Here is a 24,426-nt window from a genome sequence, read left to right on the forward strand (position 1 = left end):
GCCAAAAGTGTCTTCCGTTTCTTGCAAATCAAATCGGAACCGTCCAGAGACTAAATGTGTTGTCCTTACAACACATTTTTACAAAGGGCGAAATCACTACTTGGCAGATTAAAGTCATCCAAAACAATTAGCAGATGAAACTTGGGGTCTACTTCCTGGAAATCCTAAAGATTCTTCAACCTTGGGGTAGAAGTGTTAAAATTGGAAGCAAGGATGAGATTCCGTGACCCGGATTCGAACCGGGGTTGCTGCGGCCACAACGCAGAGTACTAACCACTATACGATCACGGCAACATTCCCGAGCCAGGTAGGAGTCGAACCTACAATCTTCTGATCCATAGTCAGACGTGTTATCCATTGCGCCACTGGCCCTGCTGAAAAAACAACTGCCAAACCGGTGCCTCATTTCTGAAGTACTGGAAAACCTGCCACATGGTACCATTGCCAAAAGTGTCTTCCGTTTCTTGCAAATCAAATCGGAACCGTCCAGAGACTAAATGTGTTGTCCTTACAACACATTTTTACAAAGGGCGAAATCACTACTTGGCAGATTAAAGTCATCCAAAACAATTAGCAGATGAAACTTGGGGTCTACTTCCTGGAAATCCTAAAGATTCTTCAACCTTGGGGTAGAAGTGTTAAAATTGGAAGCAAGGATGAGATGCCGTGACCCGGATTCGAACTGGGGTTGCTGCGGCCACAACGCAGAGTACTAACCACTATACGATCACGGCAACATTCCCGAGCCAGCTGGGAGGCGAACCTACAATCTTCTGATCCGTAGTCAGACGCGTTATCCATTGCGCCACCGGCCCTGCTGAAAAAACTACTGCCAAACCGGTGCCTCATTTGTGAAGTACTGGAAAACCTGCCACATGGTACCATTGCCAAAAGTGTCTTCCGTTTCTTGCAAATCAAATCGGAACCGTCCAGAGACTAAATGTGTTGTCCTTACAACACATTTTTACAAAGGGCGAAATCACTACTTGGCAGATTAAAGTCATCCAAAACAATTAGCAGATGAAACTTGGGGTCTACTTCCTGGAAATCCTAAAGATTCTTCAACCTTGGGGTAGAAGTGTTAAAATTGGAAGCAAGGATGAGATGCCGTGACCCGGATTCGAACCGGGGTTGCTGCGGCCACAACGCAGAGTACTAACCACTATACGATCACGGCAACCTTCCCAAGCCAGGTAGGAGTCGAACCTACAATCTTCTGATCCGTAGTCAGACGCGTTATCCATTTTACAAAGGGCGAAATCACTACTTGGCAGATTAAAGTCATCCAAAACAATTAGCAGATGAAACTTGGGGTCTACTTCCTGGAAATCCTAAAGATTCTTCAACCTTGGGGTAGAAGTGTTAAAATTGGAAGCAAGGATGAGATGCCGTGACCCGGATTCGAAGCGGGGTTGCTGCGGCCACAACGCAGAGTACTAACCACTATATGATCACGGCAACATTCCCGAGCCAGGTAGGAGTCGAACCTACAATCTTCTGATCCGTAGTCAGACGCGTTATCCATTGCGCCACTGGCCCTGCTGAAAAAATAACTGCCAAACCGGTGCCTCATTTCTGAAGTACTGGAAAATCTGCCACATGGTACCATTGCCAAAAGTGTCTTCCGTTTCTTGCAAATCAAATTGGAACCGTCCAGAGACTAAATGTGTTGTCCTTACAACACATTTTTACAAAGGGCGAAATCACTACTTGGCAGATTAAAGTCATCCAAAACAATTAGCAGATGAAACTTGGGGTCTACTTCCTGGAAATCCTAAAGATTCTTCAACCTTGGGGTAGAAGTGTTAAAATTGGAAGCAAGGATGAGATGCCGTGACCCGGATTCGAACCGGGGTTGCTGCGGCCACAACGCAGAGTACTAACCACTATACGATCACGGCAACCTTCCCGAGCCAGGTAGGAGTCGAACCTACAATCTTCTGATCCGTAGTCAGACGCGTTATCCATTGCGCCACTGGCCCTGCTGAAAAAATAACTGCCAAACCGGTGCCTCATTTCTGAAGTACTGGAAAATCTGCCACATGGTACCATTGCCAAAAGTGTCTTCCGTTTCTTGCAAATCAAATCGGAACCGTCCAGAGACTAAATGTGTTGTCCTTACAACACATTTTTACAAAGGGCGAAATCACTACTTGGCAGATTAAAGTCATCCAAAACAATTAGCAGATGAAACTTGGGGTCTACTTCCTGGAAATCCTAAAGATTCTTCAACCTTGGGGTAGAAGTGTTAAAATTGGAAGCAAGGATGAGATGCCGTGACCCGGATTCGAACCAGGGTTGCTGCGGCCGCAACGCAGAGTACTAACCACTATACGATCACGGCAACATTCCCGAGCCAGCTAGGAGTCGAACCTACAATCTTCTGATCCGTAGTCAGACGCGTTATCCATTGCGCCACTGGCCCTGCTGAAAAAACAACTGCCAAACCGGTGCCTCATTTGTGAAGTACTGGAAAACCTGCCACATGGTACCATTGCCAAAAGTGTCTTCCGTTTCTTGCAAATCAAATCGGAACCGTCCAGAGACTAAATGTGTTGTCCTTACAACACATTTTTACAAAGGGCGAAATCACTACTTGGCAGATTAAAGTCATCCAAAACAATTAGCAGATGAAACTTGGGGTCTACTTCCTGGAAATCCTAAAGATTCTTCAACCTTGGGGTAGAAGTGTTAAAATTGGAAGCAAGGATGAGATGCCGTGACCCGGATTCGAACCGGGGTTGCTGCGGCCACAACGCAGAGTACTAACCACTATACGATCACGGCAACATTCCCGAGCCAGGTAGGAGTCGAACCTACAATCTTCTGATCCGTAGTCAGACGTGTTATCCATTGCGCCACTGGCCCTGCTGAAAAAACAACTGCCAAACCGGTGCCTCATTTGTGAAGTACTGGAAAACCTGCCACATGGTACCATTGCCAAAAGTGTCTTCCGTTTCTTGCAAATCAAATCGGAACCGTCCAGAGACTAAATGTGTTGTCCTTACAACACATTTTTACAAAGGGCGAAATCACTACTTGGCAGATTAAAGTCATCCAAAACCATTAGCAGATGAAACTTGGGGTCTACTTCCTGGAAATCCTAAAGATTCTTCAACCTTGGGGTAGAAGTGTTAAAATTGGAAGCAAGGATGAGATGCCGTGACCCGGATTCGAACCGGGGTTGCTGCGGCCGCAACGCAGAGTACTAACCACTATACGATCACGGCAACATTCCCGAGCCAGCTAGGAGTCGAACCTACAATCTTCTGATCCGTAGTCAGACGCGTTATCCATTGCGCCACTGGCCCTGCTGAAAAAACAACTGCCAAACCGGTGCCTCATTTGTGAAGTACTGGAAAACCTGCCACATGGTACCATTGCCAAAAGTGTCTTCCGTTTCTTGCAAATCAAATCGGAACCGTCCAGAGACTAAATGTGTTGTCCTTACAACACATTTTTACAAAGGGCGAAATCACTACTTGGCAGATTAAAGTCATCCAAAACAATTAGCAGATGAAACTTGGGGTCTACTTCCTGGAAATCCTAAAGATTCTTCAACCTTGGGGTAGAAGTGTTAAAATTGGAAGCAAGGATGAGATGCCGTGACCCGGATTCGAACCGGGGTTGCTGCGGCCACAACGCAGAGTACTAACCACTATACGATCACGGCAACATTCCCGAGCCAGCTAGGAGTCGAACCTACAATCTTCTGATCCGTAGTCAGACGCGTTATCCATTGCGCCACTGGCCCTGCTGAAAAAATAACTGCCAAACCGGTGCCTCATTTCTGAAGTACTGGAAAATCTGCCACATGGTACCATTGCCAAAAGTGTCTTCCGTTTCTTGCAAATCAAATCGGAACCGTCCAGAGACTAAATGTGTTGTCCTTACAACACATTTTTACAAAGGGCGAAATCACTACTTGGCAGATTAAAGTCATCCAAAACAATTAGCAGATGAAACTTGGGGTCTACTTCCTGGAAATCCTAAAGATTCTTCAACCTTGGGGTAGAAGTGTTAAAATTGGAAGCAAGGATGAGATGCCGTGACCCGGATTCGAACCGGGGTTGCTGCGGCCACAACGCAGAGAACTAACCACTATACGATCACGGCAACCTTCCCGAGCCAGGTAGGAGTCGACCCTACAATCTTCTGATCCGTAGTCAGACGTGTTATCCATTGCGCCACTGGCCCTGCTGAAAAAATAACTGCCAAACCGGTGCCTCATTTCTGAAGTACTGGAAAATCTGCCACATGGTACCATTGCCAAAAGTGTCTTCCGTTTCTTGCAAATCAAATCGGAACCGTCCAGAGACTAAATGTGTTGTCCTTACAACACATTTTTACAAAGGGCGAAATCACTACTTGGCAGATTAAAGTCATCCAAAACAATTAGCAGATGAAACTTGGGGTCTACTTCCTGGAAGTCCTAAAGATTCTTCAACCTTGGGGTAGAAGTGTTAAAATTGGAAGCAAGGATGAGATGCCGTGACCCGGATTCGAACCGGGGTTGCTGCGGCCACAACGCAGAGTACTAACCGCTATACGATCACGGCAACATTCCCGAGCCAGCTAGGAATCGAACCTACAATCTTCTGATCCGTAGTCAGACGCGTTATCCATTGCGCCACTGGCCCTGCTGAAAAAACAACTGCCAAACCGGTGCCTCATTTGTGAAGTACTGGAAAACCTGCCACATGGTACCATTGCCAAAAGTGTCTTCCGTTTCTTGCAACACATTTTTACAAAGGGCGAAATCACTACTTGGCAGATTAAAGTCATCCAAAACAATTAGCAGATGAAACTTGGGGTCTACTTCCTGGAAATCCTAAAGATTCTTCAACCTTGGGGTAGAAGTGTTAAAATTGGAAGCAAGGATGAGATGCCGTGACCCGGATTTGAACCGGGGTTGCTGCGGCCACAGCGCAGAGTACTAACCACTATACGATCACGGCAACATTCCCGAGCCAGCTAGGAGTCGAACCTACAATCTTCTGATCCGTAGTCAGACGCGTTATCCATTGCGCCACTGGCCCTGCTGAAAAAACAACTGCCAAACCGGTGCCTCATTTGTGAAGTACTGGAAAACCTGCCACATGGTACCATTGCCAAAAGTGTCTTCCGTTTCTTGCAAATCAAATCGGAACCGTCCAGAGACTAAATGTGTTGTCCTTACAACACATTTTTACAAAGGGCGAAATCACTACTTGGCAGATTAAAGTCATCCAAAACAATTAGCAGATGAAACTTGGGGTCTACTTCCTGGAAATCCTAAAGATTCTTCAACCTTGGGGTAGAAGTGTTAAAATTGGAAGCAAGGATGAGATGCCGTGACCCGGATTCGAACCGGGGTTGCTGCGGCCACAACGCAGAGTACTAACCACTATACGATCACGGCAACATTCCCGAGCCAGCTAGGAGTCGAACCTACAATCTTCTGATCCGTAGTCAGACGCGTTATCCATTGCGCCACTGGCCCTGCTGAAAAAATAACTGCCAAACCGGTGCCTCATTTCTGAAGTACTGGAAAATCTGCCACATGGTACCATTGCCAAAAGTGTCTTCCGTTTCTTGCAAATCAAATCGGAACCGTCCAGAGACTAAATGTGTTGTCCTTACAACACATTTTTACAAAGGGCGAAATCACTACTTGGCAGATTAAAGTCATCCAAAACAATTAGCAGATGAAACTTGGGGTCTACTTCCTGGAAATCCTAAAGATTCTTCAACCTTGGGGTAGAAGTGTTAAAATTGGAAGCAAGGATGAGATGCCGTGACCCGGATTCGAACCGGGGTTGCTGCGGCCACAACGCAGAGAACTAACCACTATACGATCACGGCAACCTTCCCGAGCCAGGTAGGAGTCGACCCTACAATCTTCTGATCCGTAGTCAGACGTGTTATCCATTGCGCCACTGGCCCTGCTGAAAAAATAACTGCCAAACCGGTGCCTCATTTCTGAAGTACTGGAAAATCTGCCACATGGTACCATTGCCAAAAGTGTCTTCCGTTTCTTGCAAATCAAATCGGAACCGTCCAGAGACTAAATGTGTTGTCCTTACAACACATTTTTACAAAGGGCGAAATCACTACTTGGCAGATTAAAGTCATCCAAAACAATTAGCAGATGAAACTTGGGGTCTACTTCCTGGAAGTCCTAAAGATTCTTCAACCTTGGGGTAGAAGTGTTAAAATTGGAAGCAAGGATGAGATGCCGTGACCCGGATTCGAACCGGGGTTGCTGCGGCCACAACGCAGAGTACTAACCACTATACGATCACGGCAACATTCCCGAGCCAGCTAGGAATCGAACCTACAATCTTCTGATCCGTAGTCAGACGCGTTATCCATTGCGCCACTGGCCCTGCTGAAAAAACAACTGCCAAACCGGTGCCTCATTTGTGAAGTACTGGAAAACCTGCCACATGGTACCATTGCCAAAAGTGTCTTCCGTTTCTTGCAACACATTTTTACAAAGGGCGAAATCACTACTTGGCAGATTAAAGTCATCCAAAACAATTAGCAGATGAAACTTGGGGTCTACTTCCTGGAAATCCTAAAGATTCTTCAACCTTGGGGTAGAAGTGTTAAAATTGGAAGCAAGGATGAGATGCCGTGACCCGGATTTGAACTGGGGTTGCTGCGGCCACAGCGCAGAGTACTAACCACTATACGATCACGGCAACATTCCCGAGCCAGCTAGGAGTCGAACCTACAATCTTCTGATCCGTAGTCAGACGCGTTATCCATTGCGCCACTGGCCCTGCTGAAAAAACAACTGCCAAACCGGTGCCTCATTTGTGAAGTACTGGAAAACCTGCCACATGGTACCATTGCCAAAAGTGTCTTCCGTTTCTTGCAAATCAAATCGGAACCGTCCAGAGACTAAATGTGTTGTCCTTACAACACATTTTTACAAAGGGCGAAATCACTACTTGGCAGATTAAAGTCATCCAAAACAATTAGCAGATGAAACTTGGGGTCTACTTCCTGGAAATCCTAAAGATTCTTCAACCTTGGGGTAGAAGTGTTAAAATTGGAAGCAAGGATGAGATGCCGTGACCCGGATTCGAACCGGGGTTGCTGCGGCCACAACGCAGAGTACTAACCACTATACGATCACGGCAACATTCCCGAGCCAGCTAGGAGTCGAACCTACAATCTTCTGATCCGTAGTCAGACGCGTTATCCATTGCGCCACTGGCCCTGCTGAAAAAATAACTGCCAAACCGGTGCCTCATTTCTGAAGTACTGGAAAATCTGCCACATGGTACCATTGCCAAAAGTGTCTTCCGTTTCTTGCAAATCAAATCGGAACCGTCCAGAGACTAAATGTGTTGTCCTTACAACACATTTTTACAAAGGGCGAAATCACTACTTGGCAGATTAAAGTCATCCAAAACAATTAGCAGATGAAACTTGGGGTCTACTTCCTGGAAATCCTAAAGATTCTTCAACCTTGGGGTAGAAGTGTTAAAATTGGAAGCAAGGATGAGATGCCGTGACCCGGATTCGAACCGGGGTTGCTGCGGCCACAACGCAGAGAACTAACCACTATACGATCACGGCAACCTTCCCGAGCCAGGTAGGAGTCGACCCTACAATCTTCTGATCCGTAGTCAGACGTGTTATCCATTGCGCCACTGGCCCTGCTGAAAAAATAACTGCCAAACCGGTGCCTCATTTCTGAAGTACTGGAAAATCTGCCACATGGTACCATTGCCAAAAGTGTCTTCCGTTTCTTGCAAATCAAATCGGAACCGTCCAGAGACTAAATGTGTTGTCCTTACAACACATTTTTACAAAGGGCGAAATCACTACTTGGCAGATTAAAGTCATCCAAAACAATTAGCAGATGAAACTTGGGGTCTACTTCCTGGAAGTCCTAAAGATTCTTCAACCTTGGGGTAGAAGTGTTAAAATTGGAAGCAAGGATGAGATGCCGTGACCCGGATTCGAACCGGGGTTGCTGCGGCCACAACGCAGAGTACTAACCACTATACGATCACGGCAACATTCCCGAGCCAGCTAGGAATCGAACCTACAATCTTCTGATCCGTAGTCAGACGCGTTATCCATTGCGCCACTGGCCCTGCTGAAAAAACAACTGCCAAACCGGTGCCTCATTTGTGAAGTACTGGAAAACCTGCCACATGGTACCATTGCCAAAAGTGTCTTCCGTTTCTTGCAACACATTTTTACAAAGGGCGAAATCACTACTTGGCAGATTAAAGTCATCCAAAACAATTAGCAGATGAAACTTGGGGTCTACTTCCTGGAAATCCTAAAGATTCTTCAACCTTGGGGTAGAAGTGTTAAAATTGGAAGCAAGGATGAGATGCCGTGACCCGGATTTGAACCGGGGTTGCTGCGGCCACAGCGCAGAGTACTAACCACTATACGATCACGGCAACATTCCCGAGCCAGGTAGGAGTCGAACCTACAATCTTCTGATCTGTAGTCAGACGCGTTATCCATTGCGCCACTGGCCCTGCTGAAAAAACAACTGCCAAACCGGTGCCTCATTTGTGAAGTACTGGAAAACCTGCCACATGGTACCATTGCCAAAAGTGTCTTCCGTTTCTTGCAAATCAAATCGGAACCGTCCAGAGACTAAATGTGTTGTCCTTACAACACATTTTTACAAAGGGCGAAATCACTACTTGGCAGATTAAAGTCATCCAAAACAATTAGCAGATGAAACTTGGGGTCTACTTCCTGGAAATCCTAAAGATTCTTCAAACTTGGGGTAGAAGTGTTAAAATTGGAAGCAAAGATGAGATGCCGTGACCCGGATTCGAACCGGGTTTGCTGCGGCCACAACGCAGAGTACTAACCACTATACGATCACGGCAACCTTCCCGAGCCAGGTAGGAGTCGAACCTACAATCTTCTGATCCGTAGTCAGACGCGTTATCCATTGCGCCACTGGCCCTGCTGAAAAAACAACTGCCAAACCGGTGCCTCATTTCTGAAGTACTGGAAAATCTGCCACATGGTACCATTGCCAAAAGTGTCTTCCGTTTCTTGCAAATCAAATTGGAACCGTCCAGAGACTAAATGTGTTGTCCTTACAACACATTTTTACAAAGGGCGAAATCACTACTTGGCAGATTAAAGTCATCCAAAACAATTAGCAGATGAAACTTGGGGTCTACTTCCTGGAAATCCTAAAGATTCTTCAACCTTGGGGTAGAAGTGTTAAAAGTGGAAGCAAGGATGAGATGCCGTGACCCGGATTCGAACCGGGGTTGCTGCGGCCACAACGCAGAGTACTAACCACTATACGATCACGGCAACATTCCCGAGCCAGGTAGGAGTCGAACCTACAATCTTCTGATCCGTAGTCAGACGTGTTATCCATTGCGCCACTGGCCCTGCTGAAAAAACAACTGCCAAACCGGTGCCTCATTTCTGAAGTACTGGAAAACCTGCCACATGGTACCATTGCCAAAAGTGTCTTCCGTTTCTTGCAAATCAAATCGGAACCGTCCAGAGACTAAATGTGTTGTCCTTACAACACATTTTTACAAAGGGCGAAATCACTACTTGGCAGATTAAAGTCATCCAAAACCATTAGCAGATGAAACTTGGGGTCTACTTCCTGGAAATCCTAAAGATTCTTCAACCTTGGGGTAGAAGTGTAAAAATTGGAAGCAAGGATGAGATGCCGTGACCCGGATTCGAACCAGGGTTGCTGCGGCCGCAACGCAGAGTACTAACCACTATACGATCACGGCAACATTCCCGAGCCAGCTAGGAGTCGAACCTACAATCTTCTGATCCGTAGTCAGACGCGTTATCCATTGCGCCACTGGCCCTGCTGAAAAAACAACTGCCAAACCGGTGCCTCATTTGTGAAGTACTGGAAAACCTGCCACATGGTACCATTGCCAAAAGTGTCTTCCGTTTCTTGCAAATCAAATCGGAACCGTCCAGAGACGAAATGTGTTGTCCTTACAACACATTTTTACAAAGGGCGAAATCACTACTTGGCAGATTAAAGTCATCCAAAACAATTAGCAGATGAAACTTGGGGTCTACTTCCTGGAAATCCTAAAGATTCTTCAACCTTGGGGTAGAAGTGTTAAAATTGGAAGCAAGGATGAGATGCCGTGACCCGGATTCGAACCGGGGTTGCTGCGGCCACAACGCAGAGTACTAACCACTATACGATCACGGCAACATTCCCGAGCCAGCTAGGAGTCGAACCTACAATCTTCTGATCCGTAGTCAGACGCGTTATCCATTGCGCCACTGGCCCTGCTGAAAAAACAACTGTCAAACCGGTGCCTCATATGTGAAGTACTGGAAAACCTGCCACATGGTACCATTGCCAAAAGTGTCTTCCGTTTCTTGCAAATCAAATCGGAACCGTCCAGAGACTAAATGTGTTGTCCTTACAACACATTTTTACAAAGGGCGAAATCACTACTTGGCAGATTAAAGTCATCCAAAACAATTAGCAGATGAAACTTGGGGTCTACTTCCTGGAAATCCTAAAGATTCTTCAACCTTGGGGTAGAAGTGTTAAAATTGGAAGCAAGGATGAGATGCCGTGACCCGGATTCGAACCGGGGTTGCTGCGGCCACAACGCAGAGTACTAACCACTATACGATCATGGCAACCTTCCCAAGCCAGGTAGGAGTCGAACCTACAATCTTCTGATCCGTAGTCAGACGCGTTATCCATTTTACAAAGGGCGAAATCACTACTTGGCAGATTAAAGTCATCCAAAACAATTAGCAGATGAAACTTGGGGTCTACTTCCTGGAAATCCTAAAGATTCTTCAACCTTGGGGTAGAAGTGTTAAAATTGGAAGCAAGGATGAGATGCCGTGACCCGGATTCGAACCGGGGTTGCTGCGGCCACAACGCAGAGTACTAACCACTATACGATCACGGCAACATTCCCGAGCCAGGTAGGAGTCGAACCTACAATCTTCTGATCCGTAGTCAGACGCGTTATCCATTGCGCCACTGGCCCTGCTGAAAAAACAACTGCCAAACCGGTGCCTCATTTCTGAAGTACTGGAAAACCTGCCACATGGTACCATTGCCAAAAGTGTCTTCCGTTTCTTGCAAATTAAATCGGAACCGTCCAGAGACTAAATGTGTTGTCCTTACAACACATTTTTACAAAGGGCGAAATCCCTATTTGGCAGATTAAAGTCATCCAAAAAAATTAGCAGATGAAACTTGGGGTCTACTTCCTGGAAATCCTAAAGATTCTTCAACCTTGGGGTAGAAGTGTTAAAATTGGAAGCAAGGATGAGATGCTGTGACCCGGATTTGAACCGGGGTTGCTGCGGCCACAACGCAGAGTACTAACCACTATACGATCACGGCAACCTTCCCGAGCCAGGTAGGAGTCGAACCTACAATCTTCTGATCCGTAGTCAGACGCGTTATCCATTGCGCCACTGGCCCTGCTGAAAAAACAACTGCCAAACCGGTGCCTCATTTGTGAAGTACTGGAAAACCTGCCACATGGTACCATTGCCAAAAGTGTCTTCCGTTTCTTGCAAATCAAATCGGAACCGTCCAGAGACGAAATGTGTTGTCCTTACAACACATTTTTACAAAGGGCGAAATCACTACTTGGCAGATTAAAGTCATCCAAAACAATTAGCAGATGAAACTTGGGGTCTACTTCCTGGAAATCCTAAAGATTCTTCAACCTTGGGGTAGAAGTGTTAAAATTGGAAGCAAGGATGAGATGCCGTGACCCGGATTCGAACCGGGGTTGCTGCGGCCACAACGCAGAGTACTAACCACTATACGATCACGGCAACATTCCCGAGCCAGCTAGGAGTCGAACCTACAATCTTCTGATCCGTAGTCAGACGCGTTATCCATTGCGCCACTGGCCCTGCTGAAAAAACAACTGTCAAACCGGTGCCTCATATGTGAAGTACTGGAAAACCTGCCACATGGTACCATTGCCAAAAGTGTCTTCCGTTTCTTGCAAATCAAATCGGAACCGTCCAGAGACTAAATGTGTTGTCCTTACAACACATTTTTACAAAGGGCGAAATCAAAACTTGGCAGATTAAAGTCATCCAAAACAATTAGCAGATGAAACTTGGGGTCTACTTCCTGGAAATCCTAAAGATTCTTCAACCTTGGGGTAGAAGTGTTAAAATTGGAAGCAAGGATGAGATGCCGTGACCCGGATTCGAACCGGGGTTGCTGCGGCCACAACGCAGAGTACTAACCACTATACGATCATGGCAACCTTCCCAAGCCAGGTAGGAGTCGAACCTACAATCTTCTGATCCGTAGTCAGACGCGTTATCCATTTTACAAAGGGCGAAATCACTACTTGGCAGATTAAAGTCATCCAAAACAATTAGCAGATGAAACTTGGGGTCTACTTCCTGGAAATCCTAAAGATTCTTCAACCTTGGGGTAGAAGTGTTAAAATTGGAAGCAAGGATGAGATGCCGTGACCCGGATTCGAACCGGGGTTGCTGCGGCCACAGCGCAGAGTACTAACCACTATACGATCACATTCCCGAGCCAGGTAGGAGTCGAACCTACAATCTTCTGATCCGTAGTCAGACGTGTTATCCATTGCGCCACTGGCCCTGCTGAAAAAACAACTGCCAAACCGGTGCCTCATTTCTGAAGTACTGGAAAACCTGCCACATGGTACCATTGCCAAAAGTGTCTTCCGTTTCTTGCAAATTAAATCGGAACCGTCCAGAGACTAAATGTGTTGTCCTTACAACACATTTTTACAAAGGGCGAAATCCCTATTTGGCAGATTAAAGTCATCCAAAAAAATTAGCAGATGAAACTTGGGGTCTACTTCCTGGAAATCCTAAAGATTCTTCAACCTTGGGGTAGAAGTGTTAAAATTGGAAGCAAGGATGAGATGCTGTGACCCGGATTTGAACCGGGGTTGCTGCGGCCACAACGCAGAGTACTAACCACTATACGATCACGGCAACCTTCCCGAGCCAGGTAGGAGTCGAACCTACAATCTTCTGATCCGTAGTCAGACGCGTTATCCATTGCGCCACTGGCCCTGCTGAAAAAACAACTGCCAAACCGGTGCCTCATTTGTGAAGTACTGGAAAACCTGCCACATGGTACCATTGCCAAAAGTGTCTTCCGTTTCTTGCAAATCAAATCGGAACCGTCCAGAGACGAAATGTGTTGTCCTTACAACACATTTTTACAAAGGGCGAAATCACTACTTGGCAGATTAAAGTCATCCAAAACAATTAGCAGATGAAACTTGGGGTCTACTTCCTGGAAATCCTAAAGATTCTTCAACCTTGGGGTAGAAGTGTTAAAATTGGAAGCAAGGATGAGATGCCGTGACCCGGATTCGAACCGGGGTTGCTGCGGCCACAACGCAGAGTACTAACCACTATACGATCACGGCAACATTCCCGAGCCAGCTAGGAGTCGAACCTACAATCTTCTGATCCGTAGTCAGACGCGTTATCCATTGCGCCACTGGCCCTGCTGAAAAAACAACTGTCAAACCGGTGCCTCATATGTGAAGTACTGGAAAACCTGCCACATGGTACCATTGCCAAAAGTGTCTTCCGTTTCTTGCAAATCAAATCGGAACCGTCCAGAGACTAAATGTGTTGTCCTTACAACACATTTTTACAAAGGGCGAAATCAAAACTTGGCAGATTAAAGTCATCCAAAACAATTAGCAGATGAAACTTGGGGTCTACTTCCTGGAAATCCTAAAGATTCTTCAACCTTGGGGTAGAAGTGTTAAAATTGGAAGCAAGGATGAGATGCCGTGACCCGGATTCGAACCGGGGTTGCTGCGGCCACAACGCAGAGTACTAACCACTATACGATCATGGCAACCTTCCCAAGCCAGGTAGGAGTCGAACCTACAATCTTCTGATCCGTAGTCAGACGCGTTATCCATTTTACAAAGGGCGAAATCACTACTTGGCAGATTAAAGTCATCCAAAACAATTAGCAGATGAAACTTGGGGTCTACTTCCTGGAAATCCTAAAGATTCTTCAACCTTGGGGTAGAAGTGTTAAAATTGGAAGCAAGGATGAGATGCCGTGACCCGGATTCGAACCGGGGTTGCTGCGGCCACAACGCAGAGTACTAACCACTATACGATCACGGCAACCTTCCCGAGCCAGGTAGGAGTCGAACCTACAATCTTCTGATCCGTAGTCAGACGTGTTATCCATTGCGCCACTGGCCCTGCTGAAAAAATAACTGCCAAACCGGTGCCTCATTTCTGAAGTACTGGAAAATCTGCCACATGGTACCATTGCCAAAAGTGTCTTCCGTTTCTTGCAAATCAAATCGGAACCGTCCAGAGACTAAATGTGTTGTCCTTACAACACATTTTTACAAAGGGCGAAATCACTACTTGGCAGATTAAAGTCATCCAAAACAATTAGCAGATGAAACTTGGGGTCTACTTCCTGGAAATCCTAAAGATTCTTCAACCTTGGGGTAGAAGTGTTAAAATTGGAAGCAAGGATGAGATGCCGTGACCCGGATTCGAACCGGGGTTGCTGCGGTCACAACGCAGAGAACTAACCACTATACGATCACGGCAACCTTCCCGAGCCAGGTAGGAGTCGACCCTACAATCTTCTGATCCGTAGTCAGACGTGTTATCCATTGCGCCACTGGCCCTGCTGTTAAAAAAATAACTGCCAAACCGGTGCCTCATTTCTGAAGTACTGGAAAATCTGCCACATGGTACCATTGCCAAAAGTGTCTTCCGTTTCTTGCAAATCAAATCGGAACCGTCCAGAGACTAAATGTGTTGTCCTTACAACACATTTTTACAAAGGGCGAAATCACTACTTGGCAGATTAAAGTCATCCAAAACAATTAGCAGATGAAACTTGGGGTCTACTTCCTGGAAATCCTAAAGATTCTTCAACCTTGGGGTAGAAGTGTTAAAATTGGAAGCAAGGATGAGATGCCGTGACCCGGATTTGAACCGGGGTTGCTGCGGCCACAACGCAGAGTACTAACCACTATACGATCACGGCAACATTCCCGAGCCAGCTAGGAGTCGAACCTACAATCTTCTGATCCGTAGTCAGACGCGTTATCCATTGCGCCACTGGCCCTGCTGAAAAAACAACTGCCAAACCGGTGCCTCATTTCTGAAGTACTGGAAAATCTGCCACATGGTACCATTGCCAAAAGTGTCTTCCGTTTCTTGCAAATCAAATCGGAACCGTCCAGACACTAAATGTGTTGTCCTTACAACACATTTTTACAAAGGGCGAAATCACTACTTGGCAGATTAAAGTCATCCAAAACAATTAGCAGATGAAACTTGGGGTCTACTTCCTGGAAATCCTAAAGATTCTTCAACCTTGGGGTAGAAGTGTTAAAATTGGAAGCAAGGATGAGATGCCGTGACCCGGATTTGAACCGGGGTTGCTGCGGCCACAACGCAGAGTACTAACCACTATACGATCACGGCAACATTCCCGAGCCAGCTAGGAGTCGAACCTACAATCTTCTGATCCGTAGTCAGACGCGTTATCCATTGCGCCACTGGCCCTGCTGAAAAAACAACTGCCAAACCGGTGCCTCATTTGTGAAGTACTGGAAAACCTGCCACATGGTACCATTGCCAAAAGTGTCTTCCGTTTCTTGCAACACATTTTTACAAAGGGCGAAATCACTACTTGGCAGATTAAAGTCATCCAAAACAATTAGCAGATGAAACTTGGGGTCTACTTCCTGGAAATCCTAAAGATTCTTCAACCTTGGGGTAGAAGTGTTAAAATTGGAAGCAAGGATGAGATGCCGTGACCCGGATTTGAACCGGGGTTGCTGCGGCCACAGCGCAGAGTACTAACCACTATACGATCACGGCAACATTCCCGAGCCAGGTAGGAGTCGAACCTACAATCTTCTGATCCGTAGTCAGACGCGTTATCCATTGCGCCACTGGCCCTGCTGAAAAAACAACTGCCAAACCGGTGCCTCATTTGTGAAGTACTGGAAAACCTGCCACATGGTACCATTGCCAAAAGTGTCTTCCGTTTCTTGCAAATCAAATCGGAACCGTCCAGAGACTAAATGTGTTGTCCTTACAACACATTTTTACAAAGGGCGAAATCACTACTTGGCAGATTAAAGTCATCCAAAACAATTAGCAGATGAAACTTGGGTTCTACTTCCTGGAAATCCTAAAGATTCTTCAACCTTGGGGTAGAAGTGTTAAAATTGGAAGCAAGGATGAGATGCCGTGACCCGGATTCGAACCGGGTTTGCTGCGGCCACAACGCAGAGTACTAACCACTATACGATCACGGCAACCTTCCCGAGCCAGGTAGGAGTCGAACCTACAATCTTCTGATCTGTAGTCAGACGCGTTATCCATTGCGCCACTGGCCCTGCTGAAAAAATAACTGCCAAACCGGTGCCTCATTTCTGAAGTACTGGAAAATCTGCCACATGGTACCATTGCCAAAAGTGTCTTCCGTTTCTTGCAAATCAAATCGGAACCGTCCAGAGACTAAATGTGTTGTCCTTACAACACATTTTTACAAAGGGCGAAATCACTACTTGGCAGATTAAAGTCATCCAAAACAATTAGCAGATGAAACTTGGGGTCTACTTCCTGGAAATCCTAAAGATTCTTCAACCTTGGGGTAGAAGTGTTAAAATTGGAAGCAAGGATGAGATGCCGTGACCCGGATTTGAACCGGGGTTGCTGCGGCCACAACGCAGAGTACTAACCACTATACGATCACGGCAACATTCCCGAGCCAGCTAGGAGTCGAACCTACAATCTTCTGATCCGTAGTCAGACGCGTTATCCATTGCGCCACTGGCCCTGCTGAAAAAACAACTGCCAAACCGGTGCCTCATTTGTGAAGTACTGGAAAACCTGCCACATGGTACCATTGCCAAAAGTGTCTTCCGTTTCTTGCAACACATTTTTACAAAGGGCGAAATCACTACTTGGCAGATTAAAGTCATCCAAAACAATTAGCAGATGAAACTTGGGGTCTACTTCCTGGAAATCCTAAAGATTCTTCAACCTTGGGGTAGAAGTGTTAAAATTGGAAGCAAGGATGAGATGCCGTGACCCGGATTCGAACCGGGTTTGCTGCGGCCACAACGCAGAGTACTAACCACTATACGATCACGGCAACCTTCCCGAGCCAGGTAGGAGTCGAACCTACAATCTTCTGATCTGTAGTCAGACGCGTTATCCATTGCGCCACTGGCCCTGCTGAAAAAACAACTGCCAAACCGGTGCCTCATTTCTGAAGTACTGGAAAATCTGCCACATGGTACCATTGCCAAAAGTGTCTTCCGTTTCTTGCAAATCAAATCGGAACCGTCCAGAGACTAAATGTGTTGTCCTTACAACACATTTTTACAAAGGGCGAAATCACTACTTGGCAGATTAAAGTCATCCAAAACAATTAGCAGATGAAACTTGGGGTCTACTTCCTGGAAATCCTAAAGATTCTTCAACCTTGGGGTAGAAGTGTTAAAATTGGAAGCAAGGATGAGATGCCGTGACCCGGATTTGAACCGGGGTTGCTGCGGCCACAACGCAGAGTACTAACCACTATACGATCACGGCAACATTCCCGAGCCAGCTAGGAGTCGAACCTACAATCTTCTGATCCGTAGTCAGACGCGTTATCCATTGCGCCACTGGCCCTGCTGAAAAAACAACTGCCAAACCGGTGCCTCATTTGTGAAGTACTGGAAAACCTGCCACATGGTACCATTGCCAAAAGTGTCTTCCGTTTCTTGCAACACATTTTTACAAAGGGCGAAATCACTACTTGGCAGATTAAAGTCATCCAAAACAATTAGCAGATGAAACTTGGGGTCTACTTCCTGGAAATCCTAAAGATTCTTCAACCTTGGGGTAGAAGTGTTAAAATTGGAAGCAAGGATGAGATACCGTGACCCGGATTTGAACCGGGGTTGCTGCGGCCACAGCGCAGAGTACTAACCACTATACGATCACGGCAACATTCCCGAGCCAGGTAGGAGTCGAACCTACAATCTTCTGATCCGTAGTCAGACGCGTTATCCATTGCGCCACTGGCCCTGCTGAAAAAACAACTGCCAAACCGGTGCCTCATTTCTGAAGTACTGGAAAACCTGCCACATGGTACCATTGCCAAAAGTGTCTTCCGTTTCTTGCAAATCAAATCGGAACCGTCCAGATACTAAATGTGTTGTCCTTACAACACATTTTTACAAAGGGCGAAATCACTACTTGGCAGATTAAAGTCATCCAAAACAATTAGCAGATGAAACTTGGGGTCTACTTCCTGGAAATCCTAAAGATTCTTCAACCTTGGGGTAGAAGTGTTAAAATTGGAAGCAAGGATGAGATGCCGTGACGCGGATTCGAACCGGGGTTGCTGCGGCCACAACGCAGAGTACTAACCACTATACGATCACGGCAACATTCCCGAGCCAGCTAGGAGTCGAACCTACAATCTTCTGATCCGTAGTCAGACGCGTTATCCATTGCGCCACTGGCCCTGCTGAAAAAATAACTGCCAAACCGGTGCCTCATTTGTGAAGTACTGGAAATCCTGCCACATGGTACCATTGCCAAAAGTGTCTTCCGTTTCTTGCAACACATTTTTACAAAGGGCGAAATCACTACTTGGCAGATTAAAGTCATCCAAAACAATTAGCAGATGAAACTTGGGGTCTACTTCCTGGAAATCCTAAAGATTCTTCAACCTTGGGGTAGAAGTGTTAAAATTGGAAGCAAGGATGAGATGCCGTGACCCGGATTCGAACCGGGGTTGCTGCGGCCACAGCGCAGAGTACTAACCACTATACGATCACATTCCCGAGCCAGGTAGGAGTCGAACCTACAATCTTCTGATCCGTAGTCAGACGTGTTATCCATTGCGCCACTGGCCCTGCTGAAAAAACAACTGCCAAACCGGTGCCTCATTTGTGAAGTACTGGAAAACCTGCCACATGGTACCATTGCCAAAAGTGTCTTCCGTTTCTTGCAAATCAAATCGGAACCGTCCAGAGACTAAATGTGTTGTCCTTACAACACATTTTTACAAAGGGCAAAATCACTACTTGGCAGATTAAAGTCATCCAAAACAATTAGCAGATGAAACTTGGGGTCTACTTCCTGGAAATCCTAAAGATTCTTCAACCTTGGGGTAGAAGTGTTAAAAGTGGAAGCAAGGATGAGATGCCGTGACCCGGATTCAAACCTGGGTTGCTGCGGCCACAACGCAGAGTACTAACCACTATACGATCATGGCAACATTCCCGAGCCAGGTAGGAGTTGAACGTACAATCTTCTGATCCGTAGTCAGACGCGTTATCCATTGCGCCACTGGACCTGCTGAAAAAACAACTGCCAAACCGGTGCCTCATTTCTGAAGTACTGGAAAACCTGCCACATGGTACCATTGCCAAAAGTGTCTTCCGTTTCTTGCAAATCAAATCGGAACAGTCCAGAGACTAAATGTGTTGTCCTTACAACACATTTTTACAAAGGGCGAAATCACTACTTGGCAGATTAAAGTCATCCAAAACAATTAGCAGATGAAACTTGGGGTCTACTTCCTGGAAATCCTAAAGATTCTTCAACCTTGGGGTAGAAGTGTTAAAATTGGAAGCAAGGATGAGATGCCGTGACCCGGATTCGAACCGGGGTTGCTGCGGCCACAACGCAGAGTACTAACCACTATACGATCACGGCAACATTCCCGAGCCAGGTAGGAGTCGAACCTACAATCTTCTGATCCGTAGACAGACGTGTTATCCATTGCGCCACTGGCCCTGCTGAAAAAACAACTGCCAAACCGGTGCCTCATTTGTGAAGTACTAGAAAACCTGCCACATGGTACCATTGCCAAAAGTGTCTTCCGTTTCTTGCAAATCACATCGGAACCGTCCAGAGACTAAATGTGTTGTCCTTACAACACATTTTTACAAAGGGCGAAATCACTACTTGGCAGATTAAAGTCATCCAAAACAATTAGCAGATGAAACTTGGGGTCTACTTCCTGGAAATCCTAAAGATTCTTCAACCTTGGGTTAGAAGTGTTAAAATTGGAAGCAAGGATGAGATGCCGTGACCCAGATTCGAAGCGGGGTTGCTGCGGCCACAACGCATAGTACTAACCACTATACGACCACGGCAACCTTCCCAAGCCAGGTAGGAGTCGAACCTACAATCTTCTGATCCGTAGTCAGACGCGTTATCCATTGCGCCACTGGCCCTGCTGAAAAAACAACTGCCAAACCGGTGCCTCATTTCTGAAGTACTGGAAAACCTGCCACATGGTACCATTGCCAAAAGTGCCTTCCGTTTCTTGCAAATCAAATCGGAACCGTCCAGAGACTAAATGTGTTGTCCTTACAACACATTTTTACAAAGGGCGAAATCACTACTTGGCAGATTAAAGTCATCCAAAACAATTAGCAGAAGAAATCATGCAGGAGATGAAACTTGGGGTTTACTTCCTGGAAATCCTAAAGATTCTTCAACCTTGGGGTAGAAGTGTTAAAAATGAAAGCAAGGATGAGATGCCATGACCTGGATTCGAACCGGGGTTGTTGCGGCCACAACGCAGAGTACTAACCGCTATACGATCACGGCAACATTCCCGAGCCAGGTAGGAGTCGAACCTACAATCTTCTGATCCGTAGTCAGACGCGTTATCCATTGCGCCACTGGCCCTGCTGAAAAAACAACTGCCAAACCGGTGCCTCATTTCTGAAGTACTGGAAAACCTGCCACATGGTACCATTGCCAAAAGTGCCTTCCGTTTCTTGCAAATCAAATCGGAACCGTCCAGAGACTAAATGTGTTGTCCTTACAACACATTTTTACAAAGGGCGAAATCACTACTTGGCAGATTAAAGTCATCCAAAACAATTAGCAGAAGAAATCATGCAGGAGATGAAACTTGGGGTTTACTTCCTGGAAATCCTAAAGATTCTTCAACCTTGGGGTAGAAGTGTTAAAAATGGAAGCAAGGATGAGATGCCATGACCTGGATTCGAACCGGGGTTGCTGCGGCCACAACGCAGAGTACTAACCGCTATACGATCACGGCAACATTCCCGAGCCAGGTAGGAGTCGAACCTACAATCTTCTGATCCGTAGTCAGACGCGTTATCCATTGCGCCACTGGCCCTGCTGAAAAAACAACTGCCAAACCGGTGCCTCATTTCTGAAGTACTGGAAAACCTGCCACATGGTACCATTGCCAAAAGTGTCTTCCGTTTCTTGCAAATCAAATCGGAACCGTCCAGAGACTAAATGTGTTGTCCTTACAACACATTTTTACAAAGGGCGAAATAACTACTAACCGGTGCCTCATTTCTGAAGAACTGGAAAACCTGCCACATGGTACCATTGCCAAAAGTGTCTTCCGTTTCTTGCAAATCAAATCGGAACCGTCCAGAGACTAAATGTGTTGTCCTTACAACACATTTTTACAAAGGGCGAAATCACTACTTGGCAGATTAAAGTCATCCAAAACAATTAGCAGATGAAACTTGGGGTCTACTTCCTGGAAATCCTAAAGATTCTTCAACCTTGGGGTAGAAGTGTTAAAATTGGATGCAAGGATGAGATGCCGTGACCCGGATTCAAACCGGGGTTGCTGCGGCCACAACGCAGAGTACTAACCACTATACGATCACGGCAACATTCCCGAGCCAGGTAGGAGTCGAACCTACAATCTTCTGATCCGTAGTCAGACGTGTTATCCACTGCGCCACTGGCCCTGCTGAAAAAACAACTGCCAAACCGGTGCCTCATTTCTGAAGTACTGGAAAACCTGCCACATGGTACCATTGCCAAAAGTGTCTTCCGTTTCTTGCAAATCAAATCGGAACCGTCCAGAGACTAAATGTGTTGTCCTTACAACACATTTTTACAAAGGGCGAAATAACTACTAACCGGTGCCTCATTTCTGAAGAACTGGAAAACCTGCCACATGGTACCATTGCCAAAAGTGTCTTCCGTTTCTTGCAAATCAAATCGGAACCGTCCAGAGACTAAATGTGTTGTCCTTACAACACATTTTTACAAAGGGCGAAATCACTACTTGGCAGATTAAAGTCATCCAAAACAATTAGCAGATGAAACTTGGGGTCTACTTCCTGGAAATCCTAAAGATTCTTCAACCTTGGGGTAGAAGTGTTAAAATTGGATGCAAGGATGAGATGCCGTGACCCGGATTCGAACCGGGGTTGCTGCGGCCACAACGCAGAGTACTAACCACTATACGATCACGGCAACATTCCCGAGCCAGGTAGGAGTCGAACCTACAATCTTCTGATCCGTAGTCAGACGTGTTATCCACTGCGCCACTGGCCCTGCTGAAAAAACAACTGCCAAACCGGTGCCTCATTTCTGAAGTACTGGAAAACCTGCCACATGGTACCATTGCCAAAAGTGTCTTCCGTTTCTTGCAAATCAAATCGGAACCGTCCAGATACTAAATGTGTTGTCCTTACAACACATTTTTACAAAGGGCGAAATCACTACTTGGCAGATTAAAGTCATCCAAAACAATTAGCAGATGAAACTTGGGGTCTACTTCCTGGAAATCCTAAAGATTCTTCAACCTTGGGGTAGAAGTGTTAAAATTGGAAGCAAGGATGAGATGCCGTGACCCGGATTCGAACCGGGGTTGCTGCGGCCACAACGCAGAGTACTAACCACTATACGATCACGGCAACATTCCCGAGCCAGCTAGGAGTCGAACCTACAATCTTCTGATCCGTAGTCAAACGCGTTATCCATTGCGCCACTGGCCCTGCTGAAAAAACAACTGCCAAACCGGTGCCTCATTTGTGAAGTACTGGAAAACCTGCCACATGGTACCATTGCCAAAAGTGTCTTCCGTTTCTTGCAACACATTTTTACAAAGGGCGAAATCACTACTTGGCAGATTAAAGTCATCCAAAACAATTAGCAGATGAAACTTGGGGTCTACTTCCTGGAAATCCTAAAGATTCTTCAACCTTGGGGTAGAAGTGTTAAAATTGGAAGCAAGGATGAGATGCCGTGACCCGGATTCGAACCGGGGTTGCTGCGGCCACAGCGCAGAGTACTAACCACTATACGATCACATTCCCGAGCCAGGTAGGAGTCGAACCTACAATCTTCTGAGCCGTAGTCAGACGTGTTATCCATTGCGCCACTGGCCCTGCTGAAAAAACAACTGCCAAACAGGTGCCTCATTTGTGAAGTACTGGAAAACCTGCCACATGGTACCATTGCCAAAAGTGTCTTCCGTTTCTTGCAAATCAAATCGGAACCGTCCAGAGACTAAATGTGTTGTCCTTACAACACATTTTTACAAAGGGCGAAATCACTACTTGGCAGATTAAAGTCATCCAAAACAATTAGCAGATGAAACTTGGGGTCTACTTCCTGGAAATCCTAAAGATTCTTCAACCTTGGGGTAGAAGTGTTAAAAGTTGAAGCAAGGATGAGATGCCGTGACCCGGATTCAAACCTGGGTTGCTGCGGCCACAACGCAGAGTACTAACCACTATATGATCATGGCAACATTCCCGAGCCAGGTAGGAGTTGAACCTACAATCTTCTGATCCGTAGTCAGACGCGTTATCCATTGCGCCACTGGCCCTGCTGAAAAAACAACTGCCATACCGGTGCCTCATTTCTGAAGTACTGGAAAATCTGCCACATGGTACCATTGCCAAAAGTGTCTTCCGTTTCTTGCAAATCAAATCGGAACCGTCCAGAGACTAAATGTGTTGTCCTTACAACACATTTTTACAAAGGGCGAAATCACTACTTGGCAGATTAAAGTCATCCAAAACAATTAGCAGATGAAACTTGGGGTCTACTTCCTGGAAATCCTAAAGATTCTTCAACCTTGGGGTAGAAGTGTTAAAATTGGAAGCAAGGATGAGATGCCGTGACCCGGATTTGAACCGGGGTTGCTGCGGCCACAACGCAGAGTACTAACCACTATACGATCACGGCAACATTCCCGAGCCAGCTAGGAGTCGAACCTACAATCTTCTGATCCGTAGTCAGACGCGTTATCCATTGCGCCACTGGCCCTGCTGAAAAAACAACTGCCAAACCGGTGCCTCATTTCTGAAGTACTGGAAAATCTGCCACATGGTACCATTGCCAAAAGTGTCTTCCGTTTCTTGCAAATCAAATCGGAACCGTCCAGACACTAAATGTGTTGTCCTTACAACACATTTTTACAAAGGGCGAAATCACTACTTGGCAGATTAAAGTCATCCAAAACAATTAGCAGATGAAACTTGGGGTCTACTTCCTGGAAATCCTAAAGATTCTTCAACCTTGGGGTAGAAGTGTTAAAATTGGAAGCAAGGATGAGATGCCGTGACCCGGATTTGAACCGGGGTTGCTGCGGCCACAACGCAGAGTACTAACCACTATACGATCACGGCAACA

The 24,426-nt window shown here is 46.2% G+C and overlaps 81 non-coding genes across 81 annotated transcripts; all 81 read right to left on the minus strand.

The window, feature by feature from the left end:
* Nucleotides 1-299: 299 nt before the first annotated feature.
* On the minus strand, nucleotides 300-372 carry TRNAH-AUG (transfer RNA histidin (anticodon AUG)). The gene has a single exon. It is a non-coding gene; the product is annotated as a tRNA-His (tRNA).
* Nucleotides 373-1,105: 733 nt separating this feature from the next.
* On the minus strand, nucleotides 1,106-1,177 carry TRNAH-GUG (transfer RNA histidin (anticodon GUG)). The gene has a single exon. It is a non-coding gene; the product is annotated as a tRNA-His (tRNA).
* Nucleotides 1,178-1,466: 289 nt separating this feature from the next.
* Nucleotides 1,467-1,539, minus strand: TRNAR-ACG (transfer RNA arginine (anticodon ACG)). Its single transcript has one exon. It is a non-coding gene; the product is annotated as a tRNA-Arg (tRNA).
* A 290-nt stretch (nucleotides 1,540-1,829) lies between these two features.
* Nucleotides 1,830-1,901, minus strand: TRNAH-GUG (transfer RNA histidin (anticodon GUG)). Its single transcript has one exon. It is a non-coding gene; the product is annotated as a tRNA-His (tRNA).
* An 8-nt stretch (nucleotides 1,902-1,909) lies between these two features.
* Nucleotides 1,910-1,982, minus strand: TRNAR-ACG (transfer RNA arginine (anticodon ACG)). Its single transcript has one exon. It is a non-coding gene; the product is annotated as a tRNA-Arg (tRNA).
* A 290-nt stretch (nucleotides 1,983-2,272) lies between these two features.
* TRNAR-GCG (transfer RNA arginine (anticodon GCG)) lies at nucleotides 2,273-2,344 on the minus strand. Its single transcript has one exon. It is a non-coding gene; the product is annotated as a tRNA-Arg (tRNA).
* Nucleotides 2,345-2,352: 8 nt separating this feature from the next.
* On the minus strand, nucleotides 2,353-2,425 carry TRNAR-ACG (transfer RNA arginine (anticodon ACG)). Its single transcript has one exon. It is a non-coding gene; the product is annotated as a tRNA-Arg (tRNA).
* A 290-nt stretch (nucleotides 2,426-2,715) lies between these two features.
* Nucleotides 2,716-2,787, minus strand: TRNAH-GUG (transfer RNA histidin (anticodon GUG)). The gene has a single exon. It is a non-coding gene; the product is annotated as a tRNA-His (tRNA).
* An 8-nt stretch (nucleotides 2,788-2,795) lies between these two features.
* TRNAR-ACG (transfer RNA arginine (anticodon ACG)) lies at nucleotides 2,796-2,868 on the minus strand. Its single transcript has one exon. It is a non-coding gene; the product is annotated as a tRNA-Arg (tRNA).
* Nucleotides 2,869-3,158: 290 nt separating this feature from the next.
* On the minus strand, nucleotides 3,159-3,230 carry TRNAR-GCG (transfer RNA arginine (anticodon GCG)). Its single transcript has one exon. It is a non-coding gene; the product is annotated as a tRNA-Arg (tRNA).
* Nucleotides 3,231-3,238: 8 nt separating this feature from the next.
* On the minus strand, nucleotides 3,239-3,311 carry TRNAR-ACG (transfer RNA arginine (anticodon ACG)). Its single transcript has one exon. It is a non-coding gene; the product is annotated as a tRNA-Arg (tRNA).
* A 290-nt stretch (nucleotides 3,312-3,601) lies between these two features.
* On the minus strand, nucleotides 3,602-3,673 carry TRNAH-GUG (transfer RNA histidin (anticodon GUG)). Its single transcript has one exon. It is a non-coding gene; the product is annotated as a tRNA-His (tRNA).
* An 8-nt stretch (nucleotides 3,674-3,681) lies between these two features.
* TRNAR-ACG (transfer RNA arginine (anticodon ACG)) lies at nucleotides 3,682-3,754 on the minus strand. Its single transcript has one exon. It is a non-coding gene; the product is annotated as a tRNA-Arg (tRNA).
* A 733-nt stretch (nucleotides 3,755-4,487) lies between these two features.
* TRNAH-GUG (transfer RNA histidin (anticodon GUG)) lies at nucleotides 4,488-4,559 on the minus strand. Its single transcript has one exon. It is a non-coding gene; the product is annotated as a tRNA-His (tRNA).
* Nucleotides 4,560-4,567: 8 nt separating this feature from the next.
* Nucleotides 4,568-4,640, minus strand: TRNAR-ACG (transfer RNA arginine (anticodon ACG)). Its single transcript has one exon. It is a non-coding gene; the product is annotated as a tRNA-Arg (tRNA).
* A 246-nt stretch (nucleotides 4,641-4,886) lies between these two features.
* On the minus strand, nucleotides 4,887-4,958 carry TRNAH-GUG (transfer RNA histidin (anticodon GUG)). The gene has a single exon. It is a non-coding gene; the product is annotated as a tRNA-His (tRNA).
* An 8-nt stretch (nucleotides 4,959-4,966) lies between these two features.
* TRNAR-ACG (transfer RNA arginine (anticodon ACG)) lies at nucleotides 4,967-5,039 on the minus strand. Its single transcript has one exon. It is a non-coding gene; the product is annotated as a tRNA-Arg (tRNA).
* Nucleotides 5,040-5,329: 290 nt separating this feature from the next.
* TRNAH-GUG (transfer RNA histidin (anticodon GUG)) lies at nucleotides 5,330-5,401 on the minus strand. Its single transcript has one exon. It is a non-coding gene; the product is annotated as a tRNA-His (tRNA).
* An 8-nt stretch (nucleotides 5,402-5,409) lies between these two features.
* On the minus strand, nucleotides 5,410-5,482 carry TRNAR-ACG (transfer RNA arginine (anticodon ACG)). Its single transcript has one exon. It is a non-coding gene; the product is annotated as a tRNA-Arg (tRNA).
* Nucleotides 5,483-6,215: 733 nt separating this feature from the next.
* On the minus strand, nucleotides 6,216-6,287 carry TRNAH-GUG (transfer RNA histidin (anticodon GUG)). The gene has a single exon. It is a non-coding gene; the product is annotated as a tRNA-His (tRNA).
* Nucleotides 6,288-6,295: 8 nt separating this feature from the next.
* TRNAR-ACG (transfer RNA arginine (anticodon ACG)) lies at nucleotides 6,296-6,368 on the minus strand. Its single transcript has one exon. It is a non-coding gene; the product is annotated as a tRNA-Arg (tRNA).
* Nucleotides 6,369-6,694: 326 nt separating this feature from the next.
* Nucleotides 6,695-6,767, minus strand: TRNAR-ACG (transfer RNA arginine (anticodon ACG)). Its single transcript has one exon. It is a non-coding gene; the product is annotated as a tRNA-Arg (tRNA).
* A 290-nt stretch (nucleotides 6,768-7,057) lies between these two features.
* TRNAH-GUG (transfer RNA histidin (anticodon GUG)) lies at nucleotides 7,058-7,129 on the minus strand. The gene has a single exon. It is a non-coding gene; the product is annotated as a tRNA-His (tRNA).
* Nucleotides 7,130-7,137: 8 nt separating this feature from the next.
* On the minus strand, nucleotides 7,138-7,210 carry TRNAR-ACG (transfer RNA arginine (anticodon ACG)). Its single transcript has one exon. It is a non-coding gene; the product is annotated as a tRNA-Arg (tRNA).
* Nucleotides 7,211-7,943: 733 nt separating this feature from the next.
* Nucleotides 7,944-8,015, minus strand: TRNAH-GUG (transfer RNA histidin (anticodon GUG)). The gene has a single exon. It is a non-coding gene; the product is annotated as a tRNA-His (tRNA).
* An 8-nt stretch (nucleotides 8,016-8,023) lies between these two features.
* Nucleotides 8,024-8,096, minus strand: TRNAR-ACG (transfer RNA arginine (anticodon ACG)). The gene has a single exon. It is a non-coding gene; the product is annotated as a tRNA-Arg (tRNA).
* A 246-nt stretch (nucleotides 8,097-8,342) lies between these two features.
* Nucleotides 8,343-8,414, minus strand: TRNAH-GUG (transfer RNA histidin (anticodon GUG)). Its single transcript has one exon. It is a non-coding gene; the product is annotated as a tRNA-His (tRNA).
* Nucleotides 8,415-8,422: 8 nt separating this feature from the next.
* Nucleotides 8,423-8,495, minus strand: TRNAC-ACA (transfer RNA cysteine (anticodon ACA)). Its single transcript has one exon. It is a non-coding gene; the product is annotated as a tRNA-Cys (tRNA).
* Nucleotides 8,496-8,865: 370 nt separating this feature from the next.
* TRNAR-ACG (transfer RNA arginine (anticodon ACG)) lies at nucleotides 8,866-8,938 on the minus strand. The gene has a single exon. It is a non-coding gene; the product is annotated as a tRNA-Arg (tRNA).
* Nucleotides 8,939-9,228: 290 nt separating this feature from the next.
* TRNAH-GUG (transfer RNA histidin (anticodon GUG)) lies at nucleotides 9,229-9,300 on the minus strand. The gene has a single exon. It is a non-coding gene; the product is annotated as a tRNA-His (tRNA).
* Nucleotides 9,301-9,308: 8 nt separating this feature from the next.
* TRNAR-ACG (transfer RNA arginine (anticodon ACG)) lies at nucleotides 9,309-9,381 on the minus strand. The gene has a single exon. It is a non-coding gene; the product is annotated as a tRNA-Arg (tRNA).
* A 290-nt stretch (nucleotides 9,382-9,671) lies between these two features.
* Nucleotides 9,672-9,743, minus strand: TRNAR-GCG (transfer RNA arginine (anticodon GCG)). Its single transcript has one exon. It is a non-coding gene; the product is annotated as a tRNA-Arg (tRNA).
* An 8-nt stretch (nucleotides 9,744-9,751) lies between these two features.
* On the minus strand, nucleotides 9,752-9,824 carry TRNAR-ACG (transfer RNA arginine (anticodon ACG)). The gene has a single exon. It is a non-coding gene; the product is annotated as a tRNA-Arg (tRNA).
* A 290-nt stretch (nucleotides 9,825-10,114) lies between these two features.
* On the minus strand, nucleotides 10,115-10,186 carry TRNAH-GUG (transfer RNA histidin (anticodon GUG)). Its single transcript has one exon. It is a non-coding gene; the product is annotated as a tRNA-His (tRNA).
* An 8-nt stretch (nucleotides 10,187-10,194) lies between these two features.
* On the minus strand, nucleotides 10,195-10,267 carry TRNAR-ACG (transfer RNA arginine (anticodon ACG)). The gene has a single exon. It is a non-coding gene; the product is annotated as a tRNA-Arg (tRNA).
* A 290-nt stretch (nucleotides 10,268-10,557) lies between these two features.
* TRNAH-GUG (transfer RNA histidin (anticodon GUG)) lies at nucleotides 10,558-10,629 on the minus strand. Its single transcript has one exon. It is a non-coding gene; the product is annotated as a tRNA-His (tRNA).
* Nucleotides 10,630-10,838: 209 nt separating this feature from the next.
* TRNAH-GUG (transfer RNA histidin (anticodon GUG)) lies at nucleotides 10,839-10,910 on the minus strand. Its single transcript has one exon. It is a non-coding gene; the product is annotated as a tRNA-His (tRNA).
* An 8-nt stretch (nucleotides 10,911-10,918) lies between these two features.
* Nucleotides 10,919-10,991, minus strand: TRNAR-ACG (transfer RNA arginine (anticodon ACG)). The gene has a single exon. It is a non-coding gene; the product is annotated as a tRNA-Arg (tRNA).
* A 370-nt stretch (nucleotides 10,992-11,361) lies between these two features.
* TRNAR-ACG (transfer RNA arginine (anticodon ACG)) lies at nucleotides 11,362-11,434 on the minus strand. Its single transcript has one exon. It is a non-coding gene; the product is annotated as a tRNA-Arg (tRNA).
* A 290-nt stretch (nucleotides 11,435-11,724) lies between these two features.
* On the minus strand, nucleotides 11,725-11,796 carry TRNAH-GUG (transfer RNA histidin (anticodon GUG)). Its single transcript has one exon. It is a non-coding gene; the product is annotated as a tRNA-His (tRNA).
* Nucleotides 11,797-11,804: 8 nt separating this feature from the next.
* Nucleotides 11,805-11,877, minus strand: TRNAR-ACG (transfer RNA arginine (anticodon ACG)). The gene has a single exon. It is a non-coding gene; the product is annotated as a tRNA-Arg (tRNA).
* Nucleotides 11,878-12,167: 290 nt separating this feature from the next.
* On the minus strand, nucleotides 12,168-12,239 carry TRNAH-GUG (transfer RNA histidin (anticodon GUG)). Its single transcript has one exon. It is a non-coding gene; the product is annotated as a tRNA-His (tRNA).
* Nucleotides 12,240-12,522: 283 nt separating this feature from the next.
* TRNAR-ACG (transfer RNA arginine (anticodon ACG)) lies at nucleotides 12,523-12,595 on the minus strand. Its single transcript has one exon. It is a non-coding gene; the product is annotated as a tRNA-Arg (tRNA).
* A 370-nt stretch (nucleotides 12,596-12,965) lies between these two features.
* Nucleotides 12,966-13,038, minus strand: TRNAR-ACG (transfer RNA arginine (anticodon ACG)). The gene has a single exon. It is a non-coding gene; the product is annotated as a tRNA-Arg (tRNA).
* A 290-nt stretch (nucleotides 13,039-13,328) lies between these two features.
* On the minus strand, nucleotides 13,329-13,400 carry TRNAH-GUG (transfer RNA histidin (anticodon GUG)). The gene has a single exon. It is a non-coding gene; the product is annotated as a tRNA-His (tRNA).
* Nucleotides 13,401-13,408: 8 nt separating this feature from the next.
* TRNAR-ACG (transfer RNA arginine (anticodon ACG)) lies at nucleotides 13,409-13,481 on the minus strand. Its single transcript has one exon. It is a non-coding gene; the product is annotated as a tRNA-Arg (tRNA).
* A 290-nt stretch (nucleotides 13,482-13,771) lies between these two features.
* On the minus strand, nucleotides 13,772-13,843 carry TRNAH-GUG (transfer RNA histidin (anticodon GUG)). Its single transcript has one exon. It is a non-coding gene; the product is annotated as a tRNA-His (tRNA).
* A 209-nt stretch (nucleotides 13,844-14,052) lies between these two features.
* TRNAH-GUG (transfer RNA histidin (anticodon GUG)) lies at nucleotides 14,053-14,124 on the minus strand. Its single transcript has one exon. It is a non-coding gene; the product is annotated as a tRNA-His (tRNA).
* Nucleotides 14,125-14,132: 8 nt separating this feature from the next.
* Nucleotides 14,133-14,205, minus strand: TRNAR-ACG (transfer RNA arginine (anticodon ACG)). Its single transcript has one exon. It is a non-coding gene; the product is annotated as a tRNA-Arg (tRNA).
* A 736-nt stretch (nucleotides 14,206-14,941) lies between these two features.
* Nucleotides 14,942-15,013, minus strand: TRNAH-GUG (transfer RNA histidin (anticodon GUG)). Its single transcript has one exon. It is a non-coding gene; the product is annotated as a tRNA-His (tRNA).
* Nucleotides 15,014-15,021: 8 nt separating this feature from the next.
* On the minus strand, nucleotides 15,022-15,094 carry TRNAR-ACG (transfer RNA arginine (anticodon ACG)). Its single transcript has one exon. It is a non-coding gene; the product is annotated as a tRNA-Arg (tRNA).
* A 290-nt stretch (nucleotides 15,095-15,384) lies between these two features.
* Nucleotides 15,385-15,456, minus strand: TRNAH-GUG (transfer RNA histidin (anticodon GUG)). The gene has a single exon. It is a non-coding gene; the product is annotated as a tRNA-His (tRNA).
* An 8-nt stretch (nucleotides 15,457-15,464) lies between these two features.
* TRNAR-ACG (transfer RNA arginine (anticodon ACG)) lies at nucleotides 15,465-15,537 on the minus strand. Its single transcript has one exon. It is a non-coding gene; the product is annotated as a tRNA-Arg (tRNA).
* Nucleotides 15,538-15,783: 246 nt separating this feature from the next.
* Nucleotides 15,784-15,855, minus strand: TRNAH-GUG (transfer RNA histidin (anticodon GUG)). Its single transcript has one exon. It is a non-coding gene; the product is annotated as a tRNA-His (tRNA).
* An 8-nt stretch (nucleotides 15,856-15,863) lies between these two features.
* On the minus strand, nucleotides 15,864-15,936 carry TRNAR-ACG (transfer RNA arginine (anticodon ACG)). The gene has a single exon. It is a non-coding gene; the product is annotated as a tRNA-Arg (tRNA).
* Nucleotides 15,937-16,306: 370 nt separating this feature from the next.
* Nucleotides 16,307-16,379, minus strand: TRNAC-ACA (transfer RNA cysteine (anticodon ACA)). The gene has a single exon. It is a non-coding gene; the product is annotated as a tRNA-Cys (tRNA).
* Nucleotides 16,380-16,669: 290 nt separating this feature from the next.
* On the minus strand, nucleotides 16,670-16,741 carry TRNAH-GUG (transfer RNA histidin (anticodon GUG)). Its single transcript has one exon. It is a non-coding gene; the product is annotated as a tRNA-His (tRNA).
* Nucleotides 16,742-16,749: 8 nt separating this feature from the next.
* TRNAR-ACG (transfer RNA arginine (anticodon ACG)) lies at nucleotides 16,750-16,822 on the minus strand. The gene has a single exon. It is a non-coding gene; the product is annotated as a tRNA-Arg (tRNA).
* A 326-nt stretch (nucleotides 16,823-17,148) lies between these two features.
* TRNAC-ACA (transfer RNA cysteine (anticodon ACA)) lies at nucleotides 17,149-17,221 on the minus strand. Its single transcript has one exon. It is a non-coding gene; the product is annotated as a tRNA-Cys (tRNA).
* Nucleotides 17,222-17,511: 290 nt separating this feature from the next.
* TRNAH-GUG (transfer RNA histidin (anticodon GUG)) lies at nucleotides 17,512-17,583 on the minus strand. The gene has a single exon. It is a non-coding gene; the product is annotated as a tRNA-His (tRNA).
* Nucleotides 17,584-17,591: 8 nt separating this feature from the next.
* TRNAR-ACG (transfer RNA arginine (anticodon ACG)) lies at nucleotides 17,592-17,664 on the minus strand. The gene has a single exon. It is a non-coding gene; the product is annotated as a tRNA-Arg (tRNA).
* A 246-nt stretch (nucleotides 17,665-17,910) lies between these two features.
* Nucleotides 17,911-17,982, minus strand: TRNAH-GUG (transfer RNA histidin (anticodon GUG)). Its single transcript has one exon. It is a non-coding gene; the product is annotated as a tRNA-His (tRNA).
* An 8-nt stretch (nucleotides 17,983-17,990) lies between these two features.
* Nucleotides 17,991-18,063, minus strand: TRNAR-ACG (transfer RNA arginine (anticodon ACG)). The gene has a single exon. It is a non-coding gene; the product is annotated as a tRNA-Arg (tRNA).
* A 370-nt stretch (nucleotides 18,064-18,433) lies between these two features.
* Nucleotides 18,434-18,506, minus strand: TRNAR-ACG (transfer RNA arginine (anticodon ACG)). The gene has a single exon. It is a non-coding gene; the product is annotated as a tRNA-Arg (tRNA).
* Nucleotides 18,507-18,826: 320 nt separating this feature from the next.
* On the minus strand, nucleotides 18,827-18,899 carry TRNAR-ACG (transfer RNA arginine (anticodon ACG)). The gene has a single exon. It is a non-coding gene; the product is annotated as a tRNA-Arg (tRNA).
* Nucleotides 18,900-19,632: 733 nt separating this feature from the next.
* On the minus strand, nucleotides 19,633-19,704 carry TRNAH-GUG (transfer RNA histidin (anticodon GUG)). The gene has a single exon. It is a non-coding gene; the product is annotated as a tRNA-His (tRNA).
* Nucleotides 19,705-19,712: 8 nt separating this feature from the next.
* Nucleotides 19,713-19,785, minus strand: TRNAR-ACG (transfer RNA arginine (anticodon ACG)). Its single transcript has one exon. It is a non-coding gene; the product is annotated as a tRNA-Arg (tRNA).
* A 370-nt stretch (nucleotides 19,786-20,155) lies between these two features.
* TRNAR-ACG (transfer RNA arginine (anticodon ACG)) lies at nucleotides 20,156-20,228 on the minus strand. The gene has a single exon. It is a non-coding gene; the product is annotated as a tRNA-Arg (tRNA).
* Nucleotides 20,229-20,615: 387 nt separating this feature from the next.
* TRNAR-ACG (transfer RNA arginine (anticodon ACG)) lies at nucleotides 20,616-20,688 on the minus strand. Its single transcript has one exon. It is a non-coding gene; the product is annotated as a tRNA-Arg (tRNA).
* A 387-nt stretch (nucleotides 20,689-21,075) lies between these two features.
* On the minus strand, nucleotides 21,076-21,148 carry TRNAR-ACG (transfer RNA arginine (anticodon ACG)). The gene has a single exon. It is a non-coding gene; the product is annotated as a tRNA-Arg (tRNA).
* Nucleotides 21,149-21,590: 442 nt separating this feature from the next.
* On the minus strand, nucleotides 21,591-21,662 carry TRNAH-GUG (transfer RNA histidin (anticodon GUG)). Its single transcript has one exon. It is a non-coding gene; the product is annotated as a tRNA-His (tRNA).
* Nucleotides 21,663-21,670: 8 nt separating this feature from the next.
* TRNAR-ACG (transfer RNA arginine (anticodon ACG)) lies at nucleotides 21,671-21,743 on the minus strand. Its single transcript has one exon. It is a non-coding gene; the product is annotated as a tRNA-Arg (tRNA).
* Nucleotides 21,744-22,185: 442 nt separating this feature from the next.
* Nucleotides 22,186-22,257, minus strand: TRNAH-GUG (transfer RNA histidin (anticodon GUG)). Its single transcript has one exon. It is a non-coding gene; the product is annotated as a tRNA-His (tRNA).
* Nucleotides 22,258-22,265: 8 nt separating this feature from the next.
* On the minus strand, nucleotides 22,266-22,338 carry TRNAR-ACG (transfer RNA arginine (anticodon ACG)). Its single transcript has one exon. It is a non-coding gene; the product is annotated as a tRNA-Arg (tRNA).
* Nucleotides 22,339-22,628: 290 nt separating this feature from the next.
* TRNAH-GUG (transfer RNA histidin (anticodon GUG)) lies at nucleotides 22,629-22,700 on the minus strand. Its single transcript has one exon. It is a non-coding gene; the product is annotated as a tRNA-His (tRNA).
* An 8-nt stretch (nucleotides 22,701-22,708) lies between these two features.
* TRNAR-ACG (transfer RNA arginine (anticodon ACG)) lies at nucleotides 22,709-22,781 on the minus strand. Its single transcript has one exon. It is a non-coding gene; the product is annotated as a tRNA-Arg (tRNA).
* A 320-nt stretch (nucleotides 22,782-23,101) lies between these two features.
* On the minus strand, nucleotides 23,102-23,174 carry TRNAR-ACG (transfer RNA arginine (anticodon ACG)). The gene has a single exon. It is a non-coding gene; the product is annotated as a tRNA-Arg (tRNA).
* Nucleotides 23,175-23,544: 370 nt separating this feature from the next.
* TRNAR-ACG (transfer RNA arginine (anticodon ACG)) lies at nucleotides 23,545-23,617 on the minus strand. The gene has a single exon. It is a non-coding gene; the product is annotated as a tRNA-Arg (tRNA).
* A 290-nt stretch (nucleotides 23,618-23,907) lies between these two features.
* Nucleotides 23,908-23,979, minus strand: TRNAH-GUG (transfer RNA histidin (anticodon GUG)). The gene has a single exon. It is a non-coding gene; the product is annotated as a tRNA-His (tRNA).
* Nucleotides 23,980-23,987: 8 nt separating this feature from the next.
* Nucleotides 23,988-24,060, minus strand: TRNAR-ACG (transfer RNA arginine (anticodon ACG)). Its single transcript has one exon. It is a non-coding gene; the product is annotated as a tRNA-Arg (tRNA).
* A 290-nt stretch (nucleotides 24,061-24,350) lies between these two features.
* Nucleotides 24,351-24,422, minus strand: TRNAH-GUG (transfer RNA histidin (anticodon GUG)). The gene has a single exon. It is a non-coding gene; the product is annotated as a tRNA-His (tRNA).
* Between the last annotated feature and the right edge of the window lie 4 nt (nucleotides 24,423-24,426).

The sequence above is a fragment of the Hyla sarda genome, chromosome 4, assembly GCF_029499605.1.
Source record: "Hyla sarda isolate aHylSar1 chromosome 4, aHylSar1.hap1, whole genome shotgun sequence".
NCBI lineage: Eukaryota > Metazoa > Chordata > Amphibia > Anura > Hylidae > Hyla > Hyla sarda.